We start from the raw sequence: 27,272 nt of genomic DNA, 5'->3' as shown, positions 1-27,272 counted from the left end.
ATCCAATCGAAATGTCAGAAAGTCTGTGATAAAGCAAAAACACAAATTTGTGAGCAGTTTCAACATATTTTTCGCAGCATGAAAATGCATTACAGAATCACGAAGCAGCCATAAAAGAACTGCAAACTATTGTTCATGAAAATCACGAGAGCTTGCGTGCTAAAATTGACTCAGTTGCATCTACCGATTCGGCTATGCAACTTGCAAAAAATTAGGAAAACTTAAAGGACACAGTAGATACTCTGAAAATTGGTTCAGAAAGACACATGGAGGAAATTAGTTCATTATCAGAGAAAGTAGTCGAACTTTCGGATCAGCTAAATAATGTATCTTTGAAGGTAGATGATAATCTGAATGACACAAGACCGGTAGTATTTAATGACACAGAAGAGTACGAACAAATTAGGAAATTCAAACAAAATCAGAATCAAATTAATACGCAACACAAAAGAGAAATCCGGTAAGTACAAGAACAGTTGGCACAAGTAATACAAGAATTACACATTTCAGAGAAGACTCGCGCTCCAACACGGGAAGAACGACTTAGAAGTACGAGAAAGCCACAAAATAATAACATAGAGCATTTCGGAAATTATGAAAGAAATTGGCAAGGTGCACCGAATTTTGAGATGGAACGGCCGACACGACGTAACAATGACCGATATGCGACACGCCGACACGATGACTTTGGCTATAAGCTGTTCATTACTATACGTAACTTCAAAACATTTACGAATTCTGGCAAAGACATTCATCCACAAGCGTGGCTTCATCAATTCTCTCATTGTTTTCCTCCCAACTGGTTATTAGAGCACAGATTAGAATTTATGTGTGGCTACTTAGAGAAAGAAGCAGCTGTAAGAATGTGATCAGTCATTCACGATTGTCACAGTGAAGGAGAATTTTATCATGCGTTCCTCTCAGCATATTGGTCTCAAGCTACTCAAGACCATGTAAAACATAGCATCATAATTATGAAACATTTCGAACAATCTGAATTTTCCAGTCTCGTCAACTATTTTGAAGACATGTTGCACAAGAATCAGTACCTGTCAAATCAATACAGCCCCTCAAAACTTATTCGAATTTGCTTAATCAAACTGCCTGAACATTTACGACATATTATTTTGGCAGGACGTTGCAAAGACGACATCGAAGCTTTTCAGGGACTGTTACAAGAATTGGAAATTGACACTGACAATCGCGGGACGCGAAAACAGGAACACAACAATTACAGGTCACATCCGTCACAATCCCGCTATGAAAGAAGTAGTAACTGGACACGTCAAGGCTATTCTTACAACGCAAATCGTGACCAAAACAGACACCACCCGTGTGACAACTGTTGGCAGAGTGGTAATAATTACAGGGAAAGATCACCTCTCCGCGGTAAAGACTATCACAGAGACAATCAGAGAAACAGACAATATGGGAACCAAAATAATTATTATCAAGGCAGACAACAACTTCAGACGCAATGGTCCACCGCGCAGTTACGATTCCGGGAGAAATTCTCCACCACATGACCGACAAAAAAGAAACTATGGAAACCGACATAACGACAGACCTGAATTTCATCAGAACTGGCGGGATTCAAACAGGGCAGGGCCCTCTCGGCAAGGTGAATTTATAGAAGTTAGGTCTCCTAATCCCAATAACGACGCGCGCTAACAAAGAGACAGTAGGCAATGACTCACACCGCTGGCAGCCACAAAATGTACTTATGAAGCTGACGACGTAGCTTCCGTGGCTAGTAATTACGTAAAAATGCAAGACATTAAGGGACATCTTACTCCAGGAACATGACGTAAAACATAATAACATTGCATATCCTGTAATTCACATTACAGTAAATGACGTAAAATTTACGTCAGTACTTGACTCTGACAGTCCCATTTCAGTACTTAGTGAAACAGCCTTTAGCAAGTGCAACAAATGGAACGATTGCCCCACACTTCCGTTACGTAAGATTAAATTACAAGGTGCAATCGTTGGAAAAAGTGTAGATGTACGCCAAGAAACCCACTTAGAATTCTTTCGTCAAAGCCACAGCTTCTCTACGAACTTTCTTTTTGTTCCATTATTGTCGACGGAAATTATATTGGGAATAGACTTTTTGAATTAATACGAAGCAATCTTAAACTTTCACGATGCTGAAATAAATTTAGAGAAAGAAGGTAAGTCAATAGCTTTGAAATTTGAAGATTGGCTCTCAAGCCACGACGAGAAAATTAACCGGCTTTACCTTCTGTTAGACAGCAGTTCGGAATATTCGACGGAACAAGACACTAACAATCACTCTGCAAGTACTGACAGGGATGATGTCGACGGCGTATTTGATACTAAGTTAATTCATAATAAAATTCAAACAATTGAAAATTGTAATGACACTGACAGGCAGGACCTTATTGAGATTTTACAAGCACATTCCACAGTTTTTACTCACAAAACAGGACCAATCAAGGGATTTCAATACCAATTTCGTGTTCGTGAGCATACTAAATTTTGTGTTAGACCATACGTAATTCCGGCACATTATAGGGACCTTGTTAGAACAGAAATACAATCTATGCTTGACGAGGGCATTATTGAGCTTGCAGTAAGCTCATACAACAATCCATTACATGTTGCTGAGAAGAAAAATAGGTCGATCAGGCTTGTCTTAGATTCGAGACAAATCAATACTGTCATCATTCCCGAAACAGACAGGCCTCAAACGTTGGAAGAACTTCTTCAAAATTTTAATGGTGTAAAATTGTTGCCTCCCAGTGATCTCATATCCAGCTTTTATCAGATCGAACTTCATCCAGAATGTAGAAAATACACAGCTTTCCTTTGTTTCGGCATTTGTTATCAGTTTCGGAAACTTCCCTTGGTTTGAACATTTCTTCAGCAGCATTCATTCGCGGGCTAAACTCCATATTACCTGAGTTCTTAAAACGTCACATCACCTTATATGTGGACGATATTCTAATAGCAGAAGCTTCATGGGAACAACATAATCGCATCCTCATCAGTTTCATACGTATTTTTGCAGAATCTGGAATTACAGTTAACTTGGAAAAGTCTGAATTCGGTAGGTCAAAGGTGAGGTTTTTGGGACATATTATTTCTTCTGAAGGCATTTAGCCGGATCCTGAAAAGTTAGAAGCAATGTAGAGCCATTCCAGTTCCATCCAGAAAAAAACAAGTCCGCAGTTTTCTAGGTCTCGTAAATTTTTACCGTCGTTTTCTGAATATGTTAATTCTAGTTACACCAAAACTTTGTTCTCTCACTGGAAAAAAATACTATTTGGAACTCGGACGAACAAGCACAGTTGGAATTCAATTCTTTGAAAGAAGCGCTACTTAACGCGCCAACATTAGCTCATCCAGATCTGTCACAAGATTTATGCCTTAGCACGGATTCTTCTAAAGTCGGTCTTGGTGCCCATTTATTTCAAGAAGCCACAGAAAATAATGACACTATTGTTCAGAAAACCATTGCTTTTGCTAGTCGAGTACTAATAAATTCTGAAAAAAATTATTCCGTTACTGAACTAGAAGCTTTAGCTATCGTTTGGGCATTAAACAAATTCCATCTCTTTGTTTCTGGTAAGCACGTAAAAGTATACAGTATTACTGTTTCTTATGACATCAAAATTGAACCATGACAGGTTAAAACGTTGGGCATTGTTTCTGCAAGAATTCCACTTCACAATAGTCTACATTCCCGCAAGGAGAACATTGTTGCGGACGCACTGTCACGAGCACCGGCTGGGCTTGAGAAAAGTAACGCAGAAGGCGGCAACCTCGAAAAAATTTCAGTATTCTTTACATTCAGAAAGTCGCCTTTGAAAACTTCATCACCACATCTTTAAAGGACATTGCTCATGAACAAGATAAATATCCGATTTGGAAAGACATCAAAAGTAAATGGCATGAAAAGACTCACACACAAATTCGGTATTATTATCTGGTTAGAAACAACATACTCTTCAAACGCTGGACTGTTGATGACAAGCTATGGGTACTCTGCATTCCTTACGATTTTGTTAATAAGCTCATTTGGTACATTCATTTCAGCTTCCCACATTGGTCTACGAAAATGTTATCATATTCTTCGGACGACTTGTTATTTTAACAATATGGAAAAGAGAATTCGAAGAGTCTTGTCTATTTGTTAACTTTGTCAGAAAGCTAAACCATCCCCCATCTCACATCGTGCTCCATTGTTTCCTATCATTCCTTCTAAATTAAAAGAATTTGCTGCAGTTGATCTCTTGGGACCCCTTGTCAGAACATCGAATGGATTTTCGTATGTTCTAGTCGCTGTTGAACTTACTTCAAAATTTGTTTCATTCACACCGTTACGTAAAGCCACTGGACGGTCTGTATCCAACGCCTTTGTTAAAAATTTCTTAAGTGAAATTGGACACGTTAGTAACGTCATTTCAGATAACGGACCGCAATTCAGGTCTGCTGTTTGGTCACGCATGCTTCGGAATCATAAAATCAAACCTGTTTTTATTTCATTGTACTCACCACATTGTAACCCATCTGAACGGATTATGAAAGAAATCAATAAGCTTTGCAGACTTTATTGTCACAGAAAGCATTGGGACAGATATTTACACTTATTTCAAATCGTGCTGAATGAAATGCCTCATGACTCCATTGCTTTATTACCTATTCTTTTACTGAAGAATGAAGAACCACCGAACCGAATCAGAGAGCTTGTACCTTTTCCGAATACACGTAAACTTCGACACAAAGACATAATTGATTTGGCTATTAAAAATATAAATTCGGCATAGACAAAAGGAGAAAACTACACGGTAAGGCAAATGCAAAGAAATTATATATTGGTCATAAAGTCCTCATTAAACCTCATTCATTGTCACATAAGAAGAAACACTTGAGTCACAAATTCTTTCTGATTTACAATGGACCTTACAGAATCCGACGTATACTACATGATAATTACATTGAAGTTGAAACTCTGCGTACTAGGAAAACCGTTTATTGAGAGATAATCTGCTTTTTAACTTAGTCTTCGCTACAAACTCTTTAACTTCACGTTATTAGTACGCTTTGTCACACTTAGAAACTGTTAACATGCAACAATGTTTTAAAGTTAACTATCCAGTCTAGAACCTAGGGAACTTATTTAGACTGTAATTACGAGTGCATTGTTATAGTGAACAGATGACAGTTATTGTGTGTGTACATTCTTGCTTGTTAGTTGCACGATAACGTAACGACTATAAGGCTCACATACTTAGAGCACTTACCGCTACTGCTAATGAGATTTTAATGCAACATTTTGGTTTACTTGAAAATACATTCTGGATTTAAAGTAGTTTCTGAGAGATACCAGATGACACAGTGGTTAGTTTATTTGACAGCTACACAATTATATCACGACGCTACTATTGTGTGACACAATTTACATTGTTGCTTTTGCGGTGTATCTGTTTTATATCTGCACAGTTTTTCTGAATTCTTCTGGAAAGAAAAACATGTTTTAGTAGCAACTTGTGGTGTAGTTACAATGAGACAGCCTTTTTCGTAGCACAACAGTACATTACAGTATAGCACTTTCTTGATCACGGTACTGTACGTAATAACTATGATATCTATACGCATTGCATTTTGCTTTTGTTTATTACGAGGTAAGTACATTGACTTCTACAGAACTTTGTGTATGGACGACGATAATTACGACACTTGGCACATTTTTTACCGTTAAGTAATGACAGAGATTATCTTACAAGACGCACAGTTTAGCGCTGCAGTACACGTATTTGAGTGATTAATTTTGTACTTAAAACAATTATTTATAAAGATTTTTGAATTACAAAAATACAAAGTTTTTCCGTGATACATTTCATTCCATTGCTGTAATCTGTAACACCTGAGGGTATAATTACATTAATCCTCAAGGGGGTTCACGCTTACTTTGGGTACCATGTGTGTGGCAAGCACAAGGAGCCCTAGCTAACATGGTATTTGCTTATACAACTTTACACATCGGTACCATATTTCTCTAACACAGAAGTACACAGTTATCTGACAATTTAACAGAGAAACAAATATTTTTTACTACATCAGTGACAGATGTTTACGTAATCACACAGTTGGATAACTTCACACTAATGAAATTGTATTTTGTCTGTACTTTGTAAACTCTTCATATTTTTTCGGAACCATTGTGATACTATGAGAGCTTTGAATGATGTATTTGGTATGGGGTCATAATTTTTAAAGTACATTTGAGGTAGATGACACTATTGAAATGTGCAGAGAATTTTTTTTAGGTTTTGAAATTGTTGCAGAAAGTTACGACGTTTTTGAGATTTGGCGGAGGTTTTATGATGTTATTATTATGACGACAATGTGTATTATGCTGTTGAGGTATGTTTATGATCAATAAGCTGATGCTATATGAGGAATTTGATTATGCTACATATTTATTACGATGAGATATTGAAGAAGTGTCGACGAATATGTATATGTGCAATAAAGTAAGGAATAATGAGTAGTGGTTAGGGACTCTGATTTGTGAAAAAGGATGTTGGAAACCAAGAATCATATTTTAAGAGTTATGAATTGTATGTACATGCGTGAATGTATCACAATGCCGGCGAAAATTTTTTGAACACTGTTACATATATAGGATTTAGTTTCTACAAATTTGTAACGCTAATTTTCGATCTGTGAAATTTTTTTATATGAGATTGTCACTGTAGCAGAAACTGCTGTCATAAATTTTTGGGTAAGAAAGGTAAGTGACCTTGACATAATGCATTGTGGGCGCCCAGCTGCACCATTCACCTGGAGAAAAAGCCATTAGGTGGAGAAAAAAAAGGCCATTAACCTCACTGTTGACATTCCTTTGTAGAAAGCATCGCTAATACGACACGCTCATTACATGGAAATGTATCATTACACTGTGGAGCTTGTACTTTGTGCTACTTACCGAAATGCTTATGAATTGATGGGAAATATTCTTATATCTGCACACCTGATTTACGAGAGTTGAGAGAATTTCTACTGACTTATGAAATGCCACATGGCTATTGAATGATGTTTTTATGCTTTGCTTTGTACATAGTTGCTTATTTCATTTGATATCTAGTTTCCAGCTGTGTTGCAGGATTGGTTTTATAAAATAAAATTAAATGCATTTGATAATGTGAACACTTTCTGTCAACAGATCTGTTAAATAATAATTTTATGATCCACATTCTTCAAAAAAGGAGCACTTGGAAAGGAAAGAACAATAAGAAGGGACTAATAACAGTAACTGCATACATCATTTTCTTTTCAAGTACTTGGTAATTTTTGTTGTACAGTAAGTTGCTGTGATGCACCACTTTAATGACATAGACAATAAGATGTGTATAGACATTTACCTTATCTACATTGTTGTCTTTAGTGTACTTTTTTTCTGCTCGTGGGTTTGTGACGTTTAGATACAAGTTATTGCATTTGCTGCTGCTGTTTTCCAGGAATAGTGCTACTGAATTTCACTTTGTATTACTCTGTTAAGCCAGTTTCACTACTGATTTATTTTTCTTGTTGCTGCACATTGGCTCATATTAGTTGTAATGTTCCGTTGGCTTTGCTAATTTAGATATACTGCTGCTTGCTTTCCAAATTTGCATTTTTGTCATTGCTTTTTGTGTTAATTGATTTGTGCTGCTGCATTGCCTCATCCCTTAGTTTATGCATCTGAGCTCAGTAGATTTAAGTTAGCTTAAGAGGGGTTAAGAGTTGCGATGAATTGGAAAAAATGCATTGAGAAGTTATATGATAAAAGTTTTTTTTAAAAAAAGGTTACTGTACAATGAAGAATAATTGTTTTGAAAGAGGATATGAATATAATACAGAAAGCAGGTATAGATAGGACTTTTTTGGAATAATGATGAACGAAGGGAGATATCCAAGAAGTAAAGAAAGTTTTGTTTGCAAAATACTCCAGTAAAACAAACCCTGTCCTTTCCTTTTGTGTTATCCTGCTATGTGTTTATGTACCTTTGTGTATTTGTGTTCTTCCTGTCGTCTATGCGTTTATCTGACAAGAGTTATGCTGTAGAATGTTTCTAATAATATGTTATTTTCTTTGTAAAGATGTTTAGACATTATTAATTCTGTCCTGTTTCAATGCTCATATGTGAAATTAATGTTTCAAAAACTATTCTCATTATTTTATTTATTTACTTATGTCATAATTCCTGTAACAATGATATATATGTTTATTTATGTTCTTTTGTAAAGCCTGTATTACTACAAATGTTATCTATATTATTATGTTTTTAATGATGTTTTCTCTAACTTTGTAATTGTAGTCTCATGTTATAAAATTATAATTCACACCAGTTCATCAAATTAAGTAACTTGTAAGCATTCATTTCAGTGTACACATTTCTGTTGGTCATAGTATATGCACAATATGTGAGAAGTTGGGGCTGTTAGTGCTCACACGTGTGTTAATAATTCAGCAAGGGACTGGTTAACAGCATTGCTGGTTCTAAGGACAATTACCAAAACTTTGTGAGTGCACAAGTGGTGGTTTATGGACTTGCTTTATCGTCCGCAAGACTCTTCAATGGTGATTGTGCACCTGCACAGTCGCAACAGATGGCTGCTGGCTGTCTCTACCAGGACTACAGTGGGTCTGCTCTGTGATGACCTACCTACCAATATTCTTCAAGCCTTCGACTGACTCTGCTGTGGGTTTGCTCTGTTGTGGCTCATTACCTGTCTGCATGTCAAGAGTTAGCACTGTCTTTCTGTTGGAAGGACAACACTACTTCTTCAAGACTGCATGGAAATCCGCTACTTCCATGTGTACTTTCCTTTACTGATCAAACTTTGTGCAATGTAATGACTACTGTGATGAATGACCAGGACTGCCTTTATGAACTGTGAGAAAAGTTTTGCTTTTGACCAACATTGCATCAGTAAGTGTGTGCATTTGATATTTTTGTTATTCCAATTATGAAAAATTTTATCAAATCATTACTGACCACTGCCCAAAACAATTTTTTAAAAATTTTTGTGGGGAGCATGGGGGCTATGTAAGTTAGGTTTTTATAGGTTTTTATGTTGGTAACGCCACATAGCGCTCTATGTGAAAATCACTGACTGTGCTGTGTGAAGTCTGTGGCTGTAAAGAATCTATATTACATGGTGCCGAATACATCACCCACAGCAAAATCTTGATGTTTATGGGTGACCAAAAAAAACTGATTGTTGTCCAATATACATTGTGAAACATAAGAAAAACGGGGCTGTTGTAATGTGAACATTTTTTACGAGGAATATGAAACGGATATAAGTAATTCAGCAAGACTGACTAATGTTGGCGGTGCATAATTATTCAAGCTGATTAAGTGTGTGCCTCTTTTATAAAACTTTTAGACGGTTGCTCCAAGTTGCATCGTGAAAGTATAGACGACTGCTCAGTGAGCATTTAGAGGTAGCGCTAACCGTGTAACAGTATCGAAAATAAGAAGAATACGTAAGAACTTCACAACAAGGGCGTGATACATGTTAAGAACCAAGCAATTACGATTTTATTAAGACATACGTTATATAAGGAAACTGGCAGTATCTTGCAGTGTACGAAGGATAAATTATGACGAGGAGTAAATAAATCAAGACCGTATATTTTATAGACTAGGTACGAAATATTTTATAGACTAGGTACGAGAGTGAACAATTACAGTGATCAAGGTAGACGGCAGAAACAAACAGGCGGAAGGTGATAAACATCAGGGAACTAGATTTAGTAAGACATGTACATTTTAGTTCGAGCGGGCAGATCATTGCATGTGTCAATACTAGCTGCGAGACGATTAACCATCCTTCATTATGTAATTAAGACATTATATAGTACAAGTACCTATTTTCAGCAACCTGTGACAGCAGTCATCAGTTGATTGTGAGATAACTATTTGCGTGCCACATTTTTCATTTTGACACATTTTTGGTAAAATCATGCAGTTACTGTGCTTCCAACTGTATGTGTCTTCTGCACAGGCTCTGAACCGTAGATGCATTTGTGAGGTCTGTGTGGGCATAGGTTGTATCGAGCGAGGTGTCAGCAGTAGTCACACTGCTGGGCGCATCTTGGGAAAAACCACCAGTTTTCCCCATGCTCTTAGTCTCTTGATAGTTATCAAGGCCGGTTTTCTTCCCTTCTCGTCCATTAACCGAATCAGCGCTTCCTCACTCCTGACCTCGATGACGACGACACATTGAGCTATAACAATTTGTTTTTCGTCCATAACATCTCGAGACGATACAGAATAAAGAAAAGAAATGTATATGAATATATTGAACTTGTTATTAGGAGTTATAGAGCAAAATGTAAAATTTAAAAGGCTGAAAAAGACAAGCATCTGTATACAGGATTAAGGAACACAAAGACATGTTGACTGAAGGAAAGGTGCAAGTAGCTTTGTTAAACACCAGCATAAGATACTAGACAGATTACAAGGTAAATAGTCGAAAACAAGGCAACAAATCGACCATTATAACGGACTGCAATGGATTACGGCGGACAAAAACTGAAAAATGCTTTCCAAAGAGAAAAAAAGAATTATTATTGCAGTATTCTCACACAAGGAGGATATCTGAACAACGCAACATCGAACAGCAGATAAGAAGAAATTGGCAACACAGGAAAGCTTTGTGAGTAAGATGCAACAGACACACACACAGGCCGGCCAGGGTGGCCGAGCGGTTCTAGGCGCTGTAGTCCGAAACCGCGCGACCGCTGCGGTCGCAGGTTCTAATCCTGCCTCGGCCATGGATGTGTGTGATGTCCTTGGGTTAGTTAGGTTTAAGTAGTTCTAAGTTCTAGGCGACTGATGACCTCAGATGTTAAGTCCGATAGTGCTCAGAGCCATTTGAACCATTTTTGAACACACACACACACACACGTCCTGAGTAGAGAAAAATCCGACCTGATCGGGAAGCCAACACGGGTCTCCATTATCGAAGCTCAGTAGTGCTAACCACAAGAACATGGGCTGTTGATGCGTATGGGAAGGTCTGTTATGTATAATGATGGTGGCAGTACTAAAATAAAATGTGGACTTTCTAAAATTACTGAAGAGCCTTAAAGGACCAAGAAACAAAATAAATAATTTGTGCTTTGGTGCAGCGCAACTTTTATAATATTTGTATGTGCAATAAATTCAGCTGTCCTCACACTGCTCTCTCAATTCATAACCAAATGCAGCCCCACTAAAAGCCTCCCACGTTCAACAAGCAAAGGCACGACGTCTCTCTGCGGTACAGCATTTATGAGTCTTCAAGCACCTCAGAAGCTATGAAGGGACATGCGGCTCTCAGCTGCTAAAATGCAACGGGCATGTAACTAATGTAAGTAACGATGGATTAAACACAATGAATATTGTATACGCATTATATACATTCCGCTGAACTGTATTATGTAGAACATACAAAAAAAGTATTTTAACAAACGATGAAGTTAAAAAGTTAAAAAGTAAATAGTTTTCTCTAAGAGTAATTATTACTTCATATTTAATGTTGTATTCTTCGAAACAATAAATATCATATACTACATACTTCCTGAAGTAGCCTATGTTCTTCCGCAACGTTCAAGCTATCCCTCCCTAGACCACACAGAGTTACTTTCCCTGTTGTAGTCAACTCAAAGGAATAAAAAAGAAGCAGCACGACATAAATACTGCGAGAGCCGCGACAATATGCAGGGGGTTAAATCTCTGTATGTTTTCGTAGCGGAGATGGGACCCGGATAAACTGAAAGAACCAGAGGTTGTACAGAGTTTCAGGGAGAGCATAAGGGAACAATTGACAGGAATGGGGGAAAGAAATACAGTAAAAGAAGAATGGGTAGCTTTGAGGGATGAAGTAGCGAAGGCAGCAGAGGACCAAGTAGGTAAAAGACGAGGGCTAGTAGAAATCCTTGGGTAACAGAAGAAATATTGAATTTAATTGATGAAAGGAGAAAATATAAAAATGCAGTAAATGAAGCAGGCAAAAAGGAATACAAACGTCTCAAAAATGAGATCGACAGGAAGTGCAAAATGGCTAAGCAGGGATGGCTAGAGGACAAATGTAAGGATGTAGAGGCCTATCTCACTAGGGGTAAGATAGATACTGCCTACAGGAAAATTAAAGAGACCTTTGGAGATAAGAGAACGACTTGTATGAATATCAAGAGCTCAGATGGAAACCCAGTTCTAAGCAAAGAAGGGAAAGCAGAAAGGTGGAAGGAGTATATAGATGGTCTATAGAAGGGCGATGTACTTGAGGACAATATTATGGAAATGGAAGGGGATGTAGATGAAGATGAAATGGGAGATACGATACTGCGTGAAAAGATTGACAGAGCACTGAAAGACCTGAGTCGAAACGAGGCCCCCAGAGTAGACAACATTCCATTGGAACTACTGACGGCCTTGGGAGAGCCAGTCCTGACAAAACTCTAGCATCTGGTGAGCAAGATGTATGAAACAGGCGAAATACCCTCAGACTTCAAGAAGAATATAATAATTCCAATCCCAAAGAAAGCAGGTGTTGACAGATGTGAAAATTACAGAACTATCAGTTTAATAAGTCACAGCTGCAAAATACTAACACGAATTCTTTACAGACGAATGGAAAAACTAGTAGAAGCCAACCTCGGGGAAGATCAGTTTGGATTCCGTAGAAACACTGGAACACATGAGGCGATACTGACCTTACGACTTATCTTAGAAGAAAGATTAAGGAATGGCAAACCTACGTTTCTAGCATTTGTAGACTTAGTGAAAGCTTTTGACAATGTTGACTGGAATACTCTCTTTCAAATTCTAAAGGTGGCAAGGGTAAAATGCAGGGAGCGAAAGGCTATTTACAATTTGTACAAAAACCAGATGGCAGTTATAAGAGTCTAGGGGCATGAAAGGGAAGCAGTGGTTGGGAAGGGAGTAAGACAGGGTTGTAGCCTCTCCCCGATGTTGTTCAATCTGTATATTGAGCAAGCAGTAAAGGAAACAAAAGAAAAATTCGGAGTAGGTATTAAAATTCATAGAGAAGAAATAAAAATTTTGAGGTTCGCCGACGACATTGTAATTCTGTCAGAGACAGCAAAGGACTTGGAAGAGCAGAATGGAATGTAGTCGAATTAAGTCGGGTGATGCTGAGGGAATTAGATTAGGAAATGAGACACTTAAAGTAGTAAAGGAGTTTTGCTATTTGTGGAGCAAAATAACTGATGACGGTCGAAGCGGAGAGGATATCAAATGTAGACTGGCAATGGCAAGGAAAGCGTTTCTGAAGAAGAGAAATTTGTTAACATCGAGTATAGATTTAAGTGTCAGGAAGTCGTTTCTGAAAGTATTTGTATGGAGTGTAGCCATGTATGGAAGTGAAACATGGACGATAAATAGTTTGGACAAGAAGAGAATAGAAGCTTTCGAAATATGATGCTACAGAGGAATGCTGAAGATTAGATGGGTAGATCACATGACTAATGAGGAGGTATTGAATAGAATTGGGGAGAAAAGCAATTTGTGGCACAACTTGACCAGAAGAAGGGATCGGTTGGTAGGACATGTTCTGAGGCATCAAGGGATCACCAATTTAGTATTGGAGGGCAGTGTGGAGGGTAAAAAACGTAGAAGGAGACCAAGAGATGAATACACTAAGCAGATTCAGAAGGATGTAGGTTGCAGTAGGTACTGGGAGATGAAAAAGCTTGCACAGGATAGAGTAGCATGGAGAGCTGCATCAAACCAGTCTCAGGACTGAAGACCACAACAACAACATCGGTACTTCGATCTAGTTTCCACATCTGCACAAGAGCAACTGGTACAGACAAAGGTTCAATAATGGTATCAACAGGGGAATGCAAAACGTAACACCACTGGTAAAGGAAACGAGTGGTAGTTCGTAATCACCATTAACAGGTTTAGATACACCGCGGCTGCTTACGGGAAGATCATAATACACTTCACGTCACTCCTGCAGAGCACACCGATTGTGAAGACATTCAGGACGTCTACTGGACGCACTCTGGCTACTCAAGATACAGAAATGAAATGTACAGACCTGGATCAAATTAAACAGGAGCTTCCTTGTAGCGCGTTCACACTATTTTTTTTATTTTTTATTTCAAACTTCTAGTTCCGTAGAACCAGATTGAAGAGCAAATCTCCAAGGGCATGGAACGTGTCAGTACATGAAATTACAACATAAAAATAGCAGTATTTTAAACATAGCTGCGCAACAGCAACGGTTCCACGTAATAAGACTAAAAACTGCCGACCAGTTGCAATGGGTAAAGTAATTTTTACCTAGGGCGGCAGTATTAATGTAATACTGCCGACTTCTGAACAAGACAGGTTTAAATCTGTCGAAACCTAGGTAAAGATTACTTTATCCATTGCAACTGGTCGGCTGTTTTTAGTCTTATAAAAATAGCACATAAAATGTACTGTTTATTAACTCAAAAGAAACGACAAGCCATAAGTCTAAGCAAACGCAATCAACAATATGACACAGGAATCAGCTTAATTTTCCAAGGAACTCCTTGCCAGAATAGAAGGAGTGACCCATGAGGAAACTCTTCAATTTATATTTGAAATTTTTTGAATTCTTATGATAGCCTATTGAAAATGTATGCAGAAGTATACTGTACGGCATTTTGCACAAGAGTCCAGGAAGTGCGATTCAAATGACGCGTGGCTTTCTGCCTAGTGTTAACTGAGAGAAAGCTGCTAACTCTTGGAAATAAGCTCACACTGCTAACAAGAAACGACGGTAAAGAATATATGTATTGACTGGCCGATGTCAAATACCCAGAGTAATGAACAAGGGTCGACAAGAGGTTCGCGAAGTTACACCCTTTATTGCCCGAACCGTCCATTTCTGAGCCAAAAATATTCGTTGAGAGTGGGAAGAGTTACCCCAAAACATGATACTAAACGTCACAAGCGAATGGGGATACGAAAAGTATACTACTTTTGGTGTCGAACTACCACTTACTTCAAATACCGTTTGAACAGTAGAAATCGCGGCATTAAGTCTTTAAACAAAGTCTCGAACGTGGGCTTTCCACGACAGTTTACTATCTATCTGAACGCCTAGAAATTTGAGCTGTTTCGTTTCACTAATCATAAGCCCATTCTGTGAAACTGAAACGTCGGGTTTTGTTGAACTGTGTGTTAGAAACTATAAAAACTGTGTCTTACTATGATTTAGCTCCGAAAGTCCATATCGATGATTTTCCGTTTAATGGTTCGCACGCTGACACTTGTTGATGGCCCAGCACTGAAATTTGCGGCAATATGCGGAAAGGTTGCAGTTCTCTCACGTTGAACGATTCTCTTCTGTCGTAATTAGTCTCGTTCTCGCAGCATCTTTTTCCGGCCGCAGCGATGTGTTTTACTGGATTTCTGGTATTCACGCTACACTCGCGAAGTGATCGCACGGGAAAATCCCCACTTCATCGATACCTCGGATATGCTGTGTCCCGTTCGCTCGTGCGCCGAGTCCAAACTCAATTAAATCTTGATAACCTGCCATTGTAGCAGCAGTAACTGATCTAATAATTCCGCCAGGCACTTGTTGTCTTATATAGGCGATGCCGACCACAGCACCGTATTCTGCCTGTTTACATATGTCTGTATTTGAACACGCATGCCTATACCATTTGCTTTGGCGCTTCAATGTAGATCATAGTTGTACGTCTAGATTTAGGTTTATGAATGTAATTCTTTCTTGCTATGCTGTCGCCAGTATCAGAAGCTAATTTCTTGTTTCTAATTTTTTTAAATTTTATTTTATATATATTTTTTTCTTTTTTTTTTTTTTTACCCCAGAGATCTGATATCCGTTGGCAAACGGAGTTTGTTTCAGAAAACTAATTTCTTTATTAATTTCGTTTTGGTGTAAACGCAAAGGTAATATCCGATTAATCATTCAGCAAAACAATGCTTTCTTTCTCACACTTACCGCTTATGTACCAAACCGCCAACTATCGGAAAAAAATGTTCAAATGTGTGTAGTTTCCTATGGGACCAAACTGCTGAGGTCATCGATCCCTAGACTTACACACTACTTAAATTAACTGAAACTAACTTACGCTAAGAACAACACATACACGCCCATGCCCTAGCTGGGACTCGAACCTCTAGTGCGAGGGGCAACGCAATCCGTGTCACGGCGCCTCAAACCGCGCCGCCACCCCGCGAGGCCAACTACCGGCATTTTCTGTAACTGTTAACTTTCCACACGCATATGAAGACAATGTTGAGTATTGCTGTAACTATGAATTCGTAGGGGTCATGCATCACCCAGTATACCCATTTTTAATGTTTGGACAAGTTACCCTGTTCCAGGATAATGTATATATATTTTATGTTTTGGTACTGACTCGAAATACAGCTTGCAAGGTATTTTTCACTACAAATATTTTACTATTTTAAATAATCATAGTAATATTACGCCCTATTAACTAAAAGCAAATACACTCCTGGAAATTGAAATAAGAACACCGTGAATTCATTGTCCCAGGAAGGTGAAACTTTATTGACACATTCCTGGGGTCAGATACATCACATGATCACACTGACAGAACCATAGGCACATAGACACAGGCAACAGAGCATGCACAATGTCGGCACTAGTACAGTGTATATCCACCTTTCGCAGCAATGCAGGCTGCTATTCTCCCATGGAGACGATCGTAGAGATGCTGGATGTAGTCCTGTGGAACGGCTTGCCATGCCATTTCCACCTGGCGCCTCAGTTGGACCAGCGTTCGTGCTGGACGTGCAGACCGCGTGAGACGACGCTTCATCCAGTCCCAAACATGCTCAATGGGGGACAGATCCGGAGATCTTGCTGGTCAGGGTAGTTGACTTACACCTTCTAGAGCACGTTGGGTGGCACGGGATACATGCGGACGTGCATTGTCCTGTTGGAACAGCAAGTTCCCTTGCCGGTCTAGGAATGGTAGAACGATGGGTTCGATGACGGTTTGGATGTACCGTGCACTATTCAGTGTCCCCTTGACGATCACCAGTGGTGTACGGCCAGTGTAGGAGATCGCTCCCCACACCATGATGCCGGGTGTTGGCCCTGTGTGCCTCGGTCGTATGCAGTCCTGATTGTGGCGCTCACCTGCACGGCGCCAAACACGCATACGACCATCATTGGCACCAAGGCAGAAGCGACTCTCATCGCTGAAGACGACACGTCTCCATTCGTCCCTCCATTCACGCCTGTCGCGACACCACTGGAGGCGGGCTGCACGATGTTGGGGCGTGAGCGGAAGACGGCCTAACGGTGTGCGGCACCGTAGCCCAGCTTCATGGAGACGGTTGCGAATGGTCCTCGCCGATACCCCAGGAGCAACAGTGTCCCTAATTTGCTGGGAAGTGGCGGTGCGGTCCCCTACGGCACTGCGTAGGATCCTACGGTCTTGGCGTGCATCCGTGCGTCGCTGCGGTCCGGTCCCAGGTCGACGGGCACGTGCACCTTCCGCCGACCACTGGCGACAACATCGATGTACTGTGGAGACCTCACGCCCCACGTGTTGAGCAATTCGGCGGTACGTCCACCCGGCCTCCCGCATGCCCACTATACGCCCTCGCTCAAAGTCCGTCAACTGCACATACGGTTCACGTCCACGCTGTCGCACCATGCTACCAGTGTTAAAGACTGCGATGGAGCTCCGTATGCCACGGCAAACTGGCTGACACTGACGGCGGCGGTGCACAAATGCTGCGCAGCTAGCGCCATTCGACGGCCAACACCGCGGTTCCTGGTGTGTCCGCTGTGCCGTGCGTGTGATCATTGCTTGTACAGCCCTCTCGCAGTGTACGGAGCAAGTATGGTGGGTCTGACACACCGGTGTCAATGTGTTCTTTTTTCCATTTCCAGTAGTGTATTTCTCACTTCCGCCGGCCGAAGTGGCCGTGCGGTTAAAGGCGCTGCAGTCTGGAACCGCAAGACCGCTACGGTCGCAGGTTCGAATCCTGCCTCGGGCATGGATGTTTGTGATGTCCTTAGGTTAGTTAGGTTTAACTAGTTCTACGTTCTAGGGGACTAATGACATCAGCAGTTGCGTCCCATGTGCTCAGAGCCATTTCTCACTTCCTTCTTATTTTTCATAGTAAATCTCTGCCTGTGGTTACTGACTGCAACGGGAGTAATTACATGGACACTTCGATGTCAAAGCAAGATTTCTTTACGACGGTATACAGACTTTTTTGTCACTTACCGTCATAAATAACGTGGTTCGTTCACCGAATGAGTCCCTCTCTAGATAGTTGTTTCTTATTCTCATACGTCTGCAGTACATATTACACTGAAACACCAAAGGTTAAAAACCTCTAAGCACTATGGGACTTAACATCAGAGGCCACCAGTCCCCTATAACTTAGAACTACTCAATCCTAACTAACCTAAGGACGCCACACACATCCATGCCCGAGGCAGGATTCGAATCTGCGACCGTAGTGGTCGCACGGTTCCGGACTGAAGCGCCTAGAACCGCTCGGTCACAGCGGCCGGCTAAACACCAAAGTAACAGGAATAGGCATGCGTATTCAAGTACAGAGATACGTAAACAGGCGGAATACGGTGCTGAAGTCGGCAATGTCTATATAAGACAGCAAGTGTCTGGCGCAGTTCTTAGATCGGTTACTCCTGCTACAACGGCAGGTTATCAAGATTTAAGTGAGTCTGATTTTCCCGTACGACTACTTCACGAGTCTACGATGAATGTCAGGACTCTGGGAAAACATCAAATCTCCGACTTCGTCGCGACTGGAAAAAGATCCTGCAAGAAAAGGACCGCCGACGACTAAATTGAATCGTTAATCGTTCAACGTGACAGAAGTGCAACTCTTCCACATATTGCTGCAGATTTTAATGCTGTGCAATCAACAAGTGTCAGGGAGCAAACCATTCAAAGATACATCGTTGATATGGGCTTTCCGAGCCGAAGGTCCACTCGTGCACCCTTCATGCTTTAGCTTTACGCCTTGCCTGGACCAGTCAAGGACTGTTGATGACTGGAAACGTGCTGTCTGGATGGACGAGTCTCGTTTCAAATTATATCGAGCGGATGGACGTGTATGGGTATGGAGACAACCTCATGAATCCATGGCCCCTGACAGCTGACTCGTATATAAACATCCTGTCTGGTCACCTGCATCCCTTGTGCATTCCGACGGACTTCGGCAATTCAAGTGGCACAATGCGACACCCCACACGTCGAGAATCGCTGCAGAGTGCCTACAGGAACACTCTTCTGAGTTTAAACACTTCCTATGCCCACCAAACGCCCCAGACATGGACGTTATTGAGCATATCTGGGATGCCATGCGAAGTGCTGGTCAGAAGAGATCTCCACCCCCTCGTAATCTTAAGGATTTATGGACAGCCCTGCAGGATTCATGGTGTCAGCTCCGTGCAACACTACTTCAAACATTATTCGAGGCCATGCCACGTCGTGTTGCGGCACTTCTGTGTGCTCACGGAGGCCCTACATGATATTAGGCAGGTGTACCAGTTTCTTTAGTTCTCCAATGTATATTCCCTTACGTTTGTTTTAGACTTACATAATACATTTTACATAGAGTTTTAAAATAAAAATGTTATGAATGATGCTACGGTCTTGTACACTGCGAGTGCATTAGTAATACTACATGTGGTATGTTAATTCCATGCAAAAAAAATTTTAAAGTAGAGCAGCAGCGATTTTTACGTAAGTCTGTTACTTAACGCCATATTTCTTTTGGTTTGTTTGTTCTCAGATTTGAAGATCTGAGAAACAGGTCATCACTTTATAAATAATATTTTAATGTTAAGTGTGATTGAGATAATATATCCGATAGAAAAAGTTCATAAGTTATAAGAATATTTTTAAAATTTTTGTAATTTTTGTATTGAATATCTGCTTACGATCGCTTTCTCCTATTCCGACAATGTCAGATGGTGTTGTTGTTGGTGTGGTCTTCAGTCCAGAGTCTGGTTAGATGCAGCTCTCCATGCTACTCTATCCCGTGCAAGCCTCTTCATCTCCCGGTACTTACTGCAACCTAAATCCTTCAGAATCTGCGTAGTGTATTCATCTCTTCGTCTCCCTCTACGATCCCTTGATGCCTCAGAACATGTCCTACCAACCGATCCCTTCTTCTAGTCAAGTTGTGCCACAAATTGCTTTTCTCCCCAATTCTATTCAATACCTCCTCATTAGTCATGTGATCTACCCATCTAATCTTCAGCATTCCTCTGTAGCATCATATTTCGAAAGCTTCTATTCTCTTCTTGTCTAAACTATTTGTCGTCCATGTTACACTCCCATACATGGCTACACTCCATACAAATACTTTCAGAAACGACTTCCTGACACTTAAATCTATACTCGATGTTAACAAATTTCTCTTCTTCAGAAACACTTTCCTTGCCATTGGCAGTCTACATTTTATATCCTCTCTACTTTGACCATCATCAGTTATTTTGCTCCCCAAACAGCAATACTCCTTTACTACTTTAAGTGTCTCATTTCCTAATCTAATTCCCTCAGCATCACCCGATTTAATTCGACTACATCCCATTATCCTCGTTTTGCTTTTGTTGATGTTCATCGTATATCCTCCTTTCAAGACACTATTCATTCCGTTCACCTACTCTTCCAGGTCCTTTGCTGTCTTTGACAGAATTACAATGTCATCGGCGAACCTCAAAGTTTTTATTCCTTCTGCATGGATTTTAATTTCTACTCCGAATTTTTTCTTTTATTTCCTTTACTGCTTGTTCAATATACAGATTGAATAACATCGGGGAGAGGCTACAACCCCGTCTCACTCCCTTCCCGACCACTGCTTCCTTTCATGCCCCTAGACTCTTATAACTGCCATCTGGTCTCTGTACGAATTTTAAATAGCCTTTCGGCTCCCTGTATTTTACCCCTGCCACCTTCAGAATTTGGAAGAAAGTATTCCAGTCAACATTGTCAAAAGCTTTCTCTATGTCTACAAATGCTGGAAACGTAGGTTTGCCTTTCTTAACCAAATTATTCAATAGTAAAATAAGAGAAGTCAGAGCTCGCACGGAAGGATTTAAGCGTTCGTTTTTCCAGCGCGCTGTTCGAAAGTGGAACGGTGGAAAAGTAGCTTAAAAGTCGTTGGACGATTCCATTGCCAGTCACTTAATTGCGAATTGCAGAGTGCACATGTAGATGCAGATGTTCTACAACAAATTCTGCTTTTTTTCAACCTAAATTGGTCGAGATAAACAGTGTGTTGTATTAGCCCCTGTAAGTGTCACGGTTTCAGGGGATAATTGATGCGACTGCGAGAGCGCACGGTTGCTGGACAGCTGGAGCCAGGGCAGCGTGCGAGCAGGTGCTACACGTACCCGCTACTCATCCACCGTGCGCTCCTAACAGCGGCTGGCCGTGCATCTGCAGCAATACCAGTTTGTCCACTTCTTGGAATAAAACACTCGAGGCATTTGCGTCTATAAAGACGTGATCAGCGGATGACGCAAAGGAACCGGAGTCTCACAACGGAGTGAAAACTAACCGCGCAGGCAATCCTCTTGTCACATCTGTCAGCACTCGCCACGCCTATAATACCCAGATATTACACAAACTCACACTGAAAATTCACACCGATAACAGCCTGCATTGACACAAATCATTCTTTCCTCCTCATTCCCGAATAAAGCAGTGCTCCATCGTACTATAGTCGCCAACTGCATTCGTCGTCAACCAGCTGTTCGCAATTTATTACCACTTCGGCTCCCACGTCTCTTATTACAATCTTCAGTATTTCCGCACCGTCAGAGATTTTATTGTGCACCCACTGTCGTCTCGATTATCTCTGTTTAATTTTACCTACTTAGCTTATAGCTTCACCGACAGGTGATTCACATAAGCCGAAATACGGATGTCACACCACTAGGAGCAGCAAAGGACTGGCATCATCACCAATATCAATAAGATCTACATCTACGCCTACAACAATACCTGATGGAGTGTGAGGGAGAGTACTTCTAATACCAGTAACTGATCCTCCCCCGCTCCACTTGCGAATGTCCCGTGGGAAGAATGATTCTCGGTAAGAGTCTGTATTACCTCTAACCACTAGAATTCTCTCGTATTAGTCATTTCGCGAGGTGTATGAGGGAGGAAGTAATATGTTGTCCGACTCTTCCCGGAAAGTGCTCTCTCGAAGTTTCAATAGTCAGTCTCTCCGTGATGCACAACGCCTCTCTTATAACATCTGCCCCAAGAGTTTGTTGAGCATCCCTGTAACGCTTTCGCGCGACTAAACGATCCCGTGACGAAGCGAGTCGTTCTTCGTTCGATCTTCGGTCTCTCTTTCTCTCTCTCTCTCTTTCTTTTTCTAACAGTCCTACCTGGTATGAGTCCTGGATTAATGAGTAGTATGCAATAGTCGAAGAACAAACCCCCTCTAATCCACTTCTTTCGCGGATAAGTTACATTTCCTTAAGATTCTTTCTGGCATTTGTTTTTGCTACTATTTGTTTAATGCGGACATGCAACTTCAGGTCGTTTTGGGTAATTCAAAAAATGGTTCAAATGGCTCTGAGCACTATGGGACTTAACTACTGTGGTCATCAGTCGCCTAGAACTTAGAACTAATTAAACCTATCTAACCTAAGGACATCACACACACCATGCCCGAGGCAGAATTCGAACCTGCGACCGTAGCGGTCGCGCGGTTCCAGACTGTAGCGCCTAGAACCGCTCGGCCACTCTGGCCGGCCTTTGGGTAATTGCTCCTAGATATTTTGCAGTAGATACAGTTTCCAGCAACTTCTCTTCAATACTATAGCTGTGCAGTATATAGTATTTGCGTTGAGGGTCAGCTGCCAGAGAGTGCGTAGTTCATCTATCCTCTGTAGATCATTCTTGAAATCGATACTGGTGTTCCTAATCGACAACCGCATCATCCACGAACAGTCTTAAAGAACTTCTGACGCTTTGTACTGGATCATATACATGCATTATAAACAGTGACGGTATTAATACGCTTCCTTCGAGTACACAGGAAACTACATTTACATCAGACGATTTAAGTGCGTCAAAAGTGGCGTGTTGAGTTCTATCTGCAAGGATGTCATGGATCCAGTCGCAAATCTGGTCAGATAAGCTCGTCTTGATCTTTTTCCGCTAAACGACAGTTCGGGACCGTATCAAGTGCCTTCCTGAAGTCAATGAGCACGGCACCAACATCAGAGCGGATGTCTGCAGCGCTGCGGATCTCGTGAAAGAAACAGTGAGTTTCGCAAGATCTCTGTTTAAAGAATCCGTGTTGATTTTTATAGAGGAGATTTTCGTTCCCCAAGAGTTTCATGATTTTTTAGCATGAAACATGTTCCAAATTCTACAGCACATTGACGTCAACGATACAGACCTATAACTACCTGCACCTGTCCTACGAGCCTCTATGAAAACGGGAATGACCTGCGCCTTTATCGAGTCGCTAGGTACCTTTCTTTGCTACAGCAAATTATCATGTAGTCCTGCTAAAATCTCACTAATACCATCAACGCCCTCTTATCCTCAGTAGCGGATTGGCAGATGAAAAATATCCTGCCAGAGACAGTTGTTTTCATATGACAATCTGTAAGTAGGGTGTTTAGGTTTTTATATTGGTAACGCCACGTAGCGCTCGGTATGAAAATCACTGGCTGTGCTGTGTGCAGTATGTGGCTGGTTTGCATTGTTGTTTGCTATTGTAGTGTCGGGCAGTTAGATGTTAACAGCGCGTAGCGTTGCGCAGTTGGAGGTGAGCCACCACAGCGGTGGATGTGGGGAGAGAGATGGCAGAATTTTAAGAGCGGACGATCTGGACGTGTGTCCATCAGGAAGAGTGAATTAGTAAGACTGGATGTCATGAACTGATATATATATATTATGACTTTTGAACACTGTTAAGGTAAATACATTGTTTGTTCTCTATCAAAATCTTTCATTTTCTAACTATGCCTATCAGTAGTTAGTACCTTCAGTAGTTTGAATCTTTAATTTAGCTGGCAGTAGTGGCGCTCGCTATATTGCGGTAGTTCGAGTAACGAAGATTTTTGTGAGGTAAGTGATTTGCGAAAGGTATAGGTTAATGTTAGTCAGGGCCATTCTTTTGTAGGGATTTTGAAAGTCAGATTGCGTTACGCTAAAAATATTGGCTGTCAGTTTAGTGATGATCAGAACAAGTAAAGAGAGAAATGTCTGAGTACGTTCAGTTTTGCTCAGCTGTTTGAAAATCAAATAACGTAAGAGGTTTATCAGCACAGTCATTCATCATTTTTCTAAATCGAAATCATTAAATTGAATCTTCTTAGAGTTTTGAGCAGTTTGCCGGCCGCGGTGGCCGAGAGGTTATAGGTGCTGCAGTCCGGAACGGCGTGACTGCTACGGTCGCAGGTTCGAATCCTGCCTCGGGCATGGATGTGTGTGATGTCCTTAGGTTAGTTAGGTTTAAGTAGTTCTAAGTTCTAGGTAACTGATGACCTCAGATGTTAAGTTCCATAGTACTCAGAGCCATTTGAACCATTTTGAGCAGTTTCACTTTAGAAAGAGAGGGTTCAGTTTCGGTGGGGTGGATATAGAATTTAAAAAGTAATGGTAACTGCTTTGGAAAGATGCCGTGGCAGGGCGATCAGAATCCAAAATTTGCTACAGATAGTGAAAAAGGAGGACTCGACCTCGTTTTGATGCGTATTAGATAGCGGCTACGTTGTCACTTCCAGGCAGGCTTTTCTCATCCGTGGGAGACAAGACTTGACAACAACATGATTCACAACTGCCGAGCTGAGAATTCTAAAGTTGGTATAATCATTGTATTGGAATATTTTATCTATTTAAGTTGACATTTCACAAACTACTTATCCAGTTGTCGTATTTCTACGAAACATATATGATACCATCCACTTAAGACACGAGCTGCTGCTACTAAAAGTTTGTCTGTTGCATGTTCTTGGAAGTTGAAAAAACTATTAAAATATTTTTACATGTTCGTCTCATTACGTAGAAACTAACTAGACTTACCGGCCAGTCCCTGAATCTTTTTATTACTTCTTTTGATTACCTTCATTATCGTTGACTGTAAAAAAGGCGTCGAGAACTAAAATGCAGTGAGTGCATTGGAACACATTTTTCAGAAAATGCGAAAAAAAATTCTTACTTCATTCGTGTGGCAGATAGTCGAAATTCCTTTTCATGATAGATTTATATTTAGCTAAGGAGTATATTTCTGACAATCCCTGAAATATTTGGCTTTTATTTTACTATCTATAATCGAAGATAATTTGGATTCACAGGGTTTTGCGTCTGTTTCTACGGATCTGCAGAGTTTTGGTTCTGTAGGGATGCATGTGCATATATTACCACAACAGTAAAAAGACAGCTTAACAGTGGTACAAAGAAGAGAATGAAATCTGTTAAAGACTATAGAGGATTCTGATTCTAAAGTCCGTGACATTAAACAAATCTTTAAAGTAGTTAAAACGTCATAAGCTTACAAATCCTGACCTGTCTCGTCCAAATTGCACTGGAAATTCATTATCCTCTGGATGTATTTCAAAGTCTGAGTGCCCCTCTAAATCGTTCACAGCACAAATTATATTCTTCTAGAAATCAAAATTTTCTTTTTTTCAAAGTCTGATCGAAATGATTTTTAATCAGCACATCAGTGTCCCTCACTTTTTCTTCCTTTAAGGCTCTCCCAATTGGGATAACATTTGGTTCCGTGGACGAGTAGGCTTTGTCTCATCTGCATTTCCCGCTTCCTTTGTCACCAGCATGCCTATTAGTAGTATGTTTCCAGTTTTACTTCTGGCCCTCACAATCCGTTTGGCGGAGGCCAATCTGAAGCGTTCACTGACTAGGTGGCTTAATGCCATCACTACCTGCATCCTTTCAACACCAATTGTCGACATCTATTCCTAATTGGAAAACTATTCCATGTTCCTTGAGTACGTAACTGAACTCACGCGGTGTGAAAATTGTGACTTAGGCCTCAGAATCTTTTCTGTTCGACCAAACATTCCGGCCCCAGTCGCCATCCGGTATCAGCCACTTGCGGCGGAGCAGAGGGAGGCCGTGTAAACGACCGAAAACCAATCCACAGAAGACGTCACCAGCGTCCTTCTGGTACTCTGCGGTGCGGCCGGAGCATCGGCTTCCACCCATCATCATGGAGATTAAGAAGGACTACAAAGGATTCTTGGAGCGTCTCAAACAGTGTATGACAGCCATCTTCACTGTGAGGGCTGCATGAGACAGTCTGTGAGTCCAACTCTCAAACGTCGAAGACTTCGTGGAGATCACAAGTGAGGCAGCATAGCTCCCGTTTCCTTCCAGCACACTTCTTATGCTGCTGTCGCAGAGTCCCATCATGGCGGTCTTTAAGGGTATCGCAATGTGCGCAGACCCCGACAACCTAAAACAAGCCCCGGAGGACATCGGTTTTGGTGTGCGCACAGTGGCGTGCACCAAATTCGTCCAGACGCAGAGAGAGAGAGAGACATCTTCACTCCGGATGATCGCTAACAGCAACAAGGAGAGGAAGAAGCTCTTTTCGGTGATGAGGGTGACCGACACAGGTCGCCATAGAACGTCTACGGAGCAAGACAGGCTCGCCCAGTGCCTTCGCTGCCAAGCGGTGGGACATGTGACACGCCACTGTACATTACACGAGGCACGCCTGAAGTGCGCGGGCGAACACAAGATGCCCGCTGCCCAACACGTACCTCCCAAATGCAAGAACTGTGGCGGCCCGCACGTCGCTAGCTACCGTGGCTGTGAAGTGTTCAACGCCGTGGTACAGCTCCAAGGCTAAGTCTTACTCAAGAAGAAGGCCGACCTTCCCGTTCGACGCCTGCGCCCAGGGCACAGATATCGTCCAGGCCGACCAACTCCTGAAGAACCTAACATATCGAAGCTTAAATTACTCTTTACAAAAGTTCTTATTATTTTCATACAGAGAAGTAGTACAAAATACGAGCGTTGACGATTGAATCTTACCTCATGCGCTTTTGGTTTGTTCCTCTTCCAGTCAGAAGGACTTGCTAATCTTTTACAGTCTTATCCTTTTGAAATTGACTGTAAACATACATCAATATCCATGATTGTGGAGCAAATGATAAAGTAATCTTGATATTTTATCCAACAAAAACACCATAAACATTCTCCACGCACTCCCAAACAAGCCAAGCCATGAAAACGCGTCGATTTGGATAGGTAACACCTGGCGTGCTAC

The sequence above is a fragment of the Schistocerca americana genome, chromosome 2 (genome assembly GCF_021461395.2).
Source record: "Schistocerca americana isolate TAMUIC-IGC-003095 chromosome 2, iqSchAmer2.1, whole genome shotgun sequence".
Lineage (NCBI taxonomy): Eukaryota > Metazoa > Arthropoda > Insecta > Orthoptera > Acrididae > Schistocerca > Schistocerca americana.
This window is presented reverse-complemented; position numbering follows the sequence as displayed.